We start from the raw sequence: 5,417 nt of genomic DNA, 5'->3' as shown, positions 1-5,417 counted from the left end.
ACTCTTCTTGTTCTTTTCCTTTTTCTTATTAGGATCTTATTATTTAGCTAGTCTCATGGGGTGTGTTTCAAGTATATGATTCAGGACAGATAGTTGCCTTCCCACCTTGTTGGTGAACCAACTTAGCTAAGTGATTACTACACCACAAATTTAAGGACCTGCTCCACAACTTGAACATCACTCTGGTCTTTCATAACATCTCTTTTTATTGGACTTAAAAGGGCAAGCATACAATAAGCAAGATGAAAATGAAGGCAGGCAATTTGACTAGCAAGCATAGACCTAGGCAAAAGCAAACGTAAAGATAGAATTGAAAATTCCTAAGCTACTATGGAAGCATGTTCTATTTCATATATGATTTGTGGGACAGTGAGGGAACTCCACCACCTTTTACTCATGGGGTTGTTCGCGCTCTTCTTTTTGTTTGTCCTCTTTGTGTCCACTTGTGCTTCATTGCATACGGGCCAGTCTAGCTTTTTTCCAATCTTCAAGTGCCTTCCTTACTGATTCATGACTCTTTTCTACCCTCTCTCTTTCTTCTCGTGCTGATTCATCCTTCACTTCTTCATAGCTTATGATTCCCGGATGTAGTATAGGCAGTTGTCCGACTAAGTATCTGAGCCTGGCCTGAGTGTTCACCTGGTGTCCAGTCTGGCTCATGTAAACTCCTTCTGAAAACGCCCTGTGTTCGTCGAAGAGTTCTGCCTGTTCTAATTATTTCTGATGCATTTCATGTATGTGTGCACCTTGATGTGCTTGGATGTTGATTAGCTTTTGGATGGCTTCTTGTTGTTGATCCTGCCTTTGTTCCAACCTGTGGAAGGATTCTCCCCATTGTTTTTCTTGCTCCAGTTGCTGCTTCATCAATTGTCTTTGCCACTCCCCTTGTTGATTCATCCATCTAGATAGTGACTCTTCTTGACGGTTTATCAACTGTAGGTGAAGCTCTTTCTGAGCCCCTTGATTTTCCAAGTATTGTCTAGATAAGCCATCAATGGCTTCCTGTAGTTGGTGCATGTCCAAAGGGGCTTGCTCCTCTAGGTTCTGTCCTTCTACCACTTCGTGCACTGGCCTCTTTCTTATCCTTCGTTGGGGTAGGGGAGATGCAACAGCATGCATACGCCGGACAGTAATTGGGATACCAACTTTTATCCAGTCGGGGTTTTCATCTTCGAACACCACCCCTGCCTTGTCACACAGGCGGAAAATGGTGCTGGGATAGCCTAACCTTCCCCTAGAATCACTTTTCTCAGCCATCTTCCTAATGCCTTGGGCTATAAGTTCATGCACCTTAATCTCTCCCCCTTTAAGTATACATTGCACCATTGTTGCTCTCTTAAGATTCACCTCTGAATTGTTTCCGGCAGGGAGGATGGATCTCCTTACAATTTCGAACCACCCCTTTGCTTCAGGGGTGAGATCACCTCTTTTTATGAATTTGGGCTTTCCATTGGGATCTCTCACCCAATCCGCTCCTTGTACGCAGATATCTTTCACAATTTGGTCATAATTAGGACTACCATCTATTCGAGATTGATAGCTTTCTTCCTCGAATGGTATGGTTCGTAGCTTCAACACCTTCATGATGCTCATGGGACTAAAATCCATAGTTACTCCTCTCACAAAGCTTATATAAGATTCCTCTTTCCTATCATACCTCACTGCGTTTGCGTAAAACTCTCTTACGAGCGTTGCATTTATCCTCGCGGTGACTGGATCGGTGAAGAGCTCCCATCTTCTCTTTTCTACCTTCTCTGTGATTTTGGGGCACTCAGTTTTCTTGACTTGAAAGCCTAGCTCATATATGATCTCCTTATCAGCCATCCATCCAAATTGAAGTGCATGGTAAAAATTTCTAAACTTCTTTTCATCAAAGGGGCGTTGCTCCATAGGCTCCTTCCCCTTTCTTCTTTTAGAGCTTGATGATGCCATGAGTAAGAGTTGATGTGTGAAAGTGTTGAGGGGTTATGGATAAGTGGTGGAATTTGGTTAGGTTTGGATAGGATGTAGCTTGAAGAATTGTACTTCGAGAGTGAAAAGTTTGAAGAAGTGGTTGCTGGAATGTGAAGGGAAGTATAGACTAGGAATCACTTATATAGGAAAATGATGAGTAAATGAAAGGTGTGGATTGATGGGGTGGTTGTGTGATAGACGGATGAGGTTTTGCATGGGATGAGCACAAAGATCATCAACTTTATGATGGGGTTGGTTCAGTTTCCAAGCTTGTTCTCCTTCCAATGTTGCATGGCAGCAATTCCCAATGCAATTCCCTTGGAGACACGTATACAGTCTTCTCCTTTTGTGGTAGCCGAACCCTTCAATTGTCCCATTAATCCTCCTACAAAATAAAAGAAAAAAATAAAATTGTGGAAAGTGGCGGCAAACTTTAAAACACAAGAGTAACTACTTTTTAAAATTTTTGTTGTTAACTACTAAATGCTATTCACAAATGCAGACCAACTGACTAATTAAATTTCCATATATGCAACCTTGGTGAAACCAAACTTAGTTTGTGGCAATGTGGTGTAAGATGATTTGTTCAAGGTGCTAAGAGTGACATGCTATGAATTGCATTCATGTCCTCTTAGTGTGCCTTGAACACCAAACTTGTTCTTTACTATATGTTGCATAAAAGGATTTATTCAAGGATATGTCAAAGTTGATTTGCGATCCATGAACCTTGCTTTATTAACTACTTTAAAAGCATGTAAAACATGGGTTGCCTCCCATGAAGCGCTTCTTTAGCGTCACTAGCTTGACGTTCTGCCTTTGTCATGGTGGTTGGTAATGCTTCAGATCTTCCCCTCTTGCAGTAAACCTATATCCATTGGCTTCATCAATGACCTCTACATGTTCTAGGGAGAGAACTTTGTTGATGGTGAAAACCTTAGGTAACTGAGATGGGATGGTGGGGAGATAAGGTGGGATATCTAGGAAGTAAGCTGAGATCACTTTATCCCCTGGAGAGAAATCTTCTGTAGGGATCTTTTTGTTCCTCCATCTCCTTGGTATCTTCTTCTTTGTTTCTTTTGCTGTTATCCTGTTCTTTGTGGTCTCTTTTCCTAGGGGGATTTTGTTGCTGGTCCCATATGATTCTGGTGGTTTTGGCTTCACTTGAGTTTCCTTTAGCTGTGACAGTTGCTGATTATTTTGTTCATCACCCAAAGGACTTCCTGAGTGTACAGCTTGTGCCTCAATGCTTGTTTCTCCCACCATTGCTCTGTCATGCTCTGTCCTTAATTCCTTGTCTTCCTGACTTGCTTCTTGTGAAGGTTTGAAGACATTGAAGGTGAGTTGTTCATCATGTACCCTCTGTATTAGCTCTCCTCGCTCCACATCTATGAGCGCTCTGGCTGTAGCTAAGAATGGTCTTCCCAATATGATTTGGTGAAGATGAATTTCTTCCATTTCTAGTATGACAAAGTCTGTGGGAAGAAAGTAGTTCCCAACCTTCACTAGCACATTTTCAACCACTCCTATTGCTTGTTTTTGAGTTTTGTCCGCTAGCCTGATGACTACGTCTGTGGGCATCAGCTCATTGATTTGCAGCCTCTTCATAAGGGATAAAGGCATTAAGTTGATGCTTGCTCCCAGATCACAGAGTCCTTTATCGAACATTGTTTCTCCTATGGCACAGGGGATGTGAAAACTCCCTGGGTCCTTCCTTTTTGTAGGCAGCTCTGGTTGAATGAGAGCACTGCACTTCTTATTCATCACTATGGTTTGTCCTCCTTTGAGTGAGCTTTTCCTGTTCAGCAACTCCTTCATGTACTTAATGTATGAGGGCATTTGTTGGAGGGCCTTGATGAATGGTATATTTACATGGAGAGATGCAAATATGTCAAGAAATATTGAGTATATTCACTTTTCTACACCACCATTGAGTAATTGGAGAAAGGGTGCATAGAGTCTCAGCAGCTCCTTCTGTGTAATTGTGATTTCTTGATGATTATCTTCCTGCTTTCCTGCTGATATATCTTCAGGTTGTTCTGATGGTTTGTTCGGCTTTTCCTCAGTCTCCTTATCACTTATAGTAACCATCTTGCAATCTTCCCATCTGACTTTCTTTGCTTCACCTCTCGGATTTTTCTCTGTGTCACTTAGGAAGCTATCAGTAGGTTTGGGAATCTTCTCAGATAGGTATCCCACTTGAAATTCCAGCCTCTTGATGGTGTCTCCCTGATTCTTGATATTGGCTCGCACCTCCTCTTTGAACACCTTGTTATCTTGAATCTCCTTGCATATGCCTTCAAGTAGAGTCTCAATCCTTGATAGTCTTTCTTCCGATGATGGAGAGTTGAGATTGGAAGGATGAGAAGGGCCATTTTGACTTTGGTATGGATGTTGAGAAGTGTTGTTGGGTGGGTGTTGGTATGACCTCTGTGTGGAGTGTTGGTGAGTTGCATTGTTGTTGGGGTTGTGGCGTCTCTGATCTTGGCCTTGGTCTTGTTGATTTCCCCATCCAAAGTTTGGGTGGTTCCTCCAACCAGGATTATACGTTTTGGAGTATGGGTCATGATTTTGCCTAGGTGAATTCCCAATGTAGTTGGCTTGTTCCTGATCACCCTCTGCTTCTTCATTCACTCCTTCTTGGGTTGCTGCTGAAATGGTGATTGCTGCTACTTGATTCCTCTCCATCTTCTTGGTGAGGTTAGCTAATTGCTTGGTAATCATCTTGTTTTGAGCTAGCAGTGCATCCACATTGTTTAGCTCCATCACTCCTCTAGTGTTGCCTCTTTCAGAAGCATAGAAGTAGTCATTCTCTGCTACAGTCTCAATGACATCTATGGCTTCTTCAATGGTCTTCTTCTTGTTCAGAGATCCCCCGGATGAGTGGTCTACTGCCTTCTTTGATTCATACGAAAGGCCTTCATAGAAAATGTGCAATTGCACCAATTCATTGAACATATCTGGCGGGCATCTTCTTGTCAAGTCTTTAAACCTCTCCCATGCTTCATATAGAGTCTCACCATCCTGCTGCCTGAATGTTTGTACCTCAGCTCTCAACCTGTTGATCCGTTGAGGAGGATAGAATCTTGCCAAGAACTTGTTCACCACATCTTCCCAGGTTGCTAAACTCTCATTTGGAAAGGATTCCAGCCATTTAGATGCTTTGTCCTTGAGCGAGAAGGGAAACAGAAGTAGTCTATAGGTGTCAGGATAAACACCATTAGACTTCATAGTATCGCATATCCTCAGGAAGGTGGTTAGATGTTGATTGGGGTCTTCTTGGATACTTCCTCCGAATGAACAATTGTTCTGAACAAGGGTGATGAGCTGTGGCTTTAGTTCAAAGTTGTTGGCATATATGGTTGGCTTTTGGATGCTACTTCCACAGTTTCCTAGGTTCAGGTTGATGTAAGAACCCAAAACACTTCTCTCTTGTCCAACCTGATGCGCTGGACCTTCTCTGCCAT

The 5,417-nt window shown here is 42.4% G+C and overlaps 1 non-coding gene across 1 annotated transcript; it reads left to right on the top strand.

The window, feature by feature from the left end:
* Positions 1 to 4,903: 4,903 nt before the first annotated feature.
* Positions 4,904 to 5,010, top strand: LOC112732192 (small nucleolar RNA R71). The gene has a single exon (XR_003167928.1). It is a non-coding gene; the product is annotated as a small nucleolar RNA R71 (small nucleolar RNA).
* The last annotated feature ends 407 nt before the right edge of the window (positions 5,011 to 5,417 follow it).

Source organism: Arachis hypogaea, chromosome 12, assembly GCF_003086295.3.
Source record: "Arachis hypogaea cultivar Tifrunner chromosome 12, arahy.Tifrunner.gnm2.J5K5, whole genome shotgun sequence".
Lineage (NCBI taxonomy): Eukaryota > Viridiplantae > Streptophyta > Magnoliopsida > Fabales > Fabaceae > Arachis > Arachis hypogaea.
Note: the sequence above shows the minus strand (reverse complement) of the source record. Positions and strands in the feature narration are given on the sequence as shown.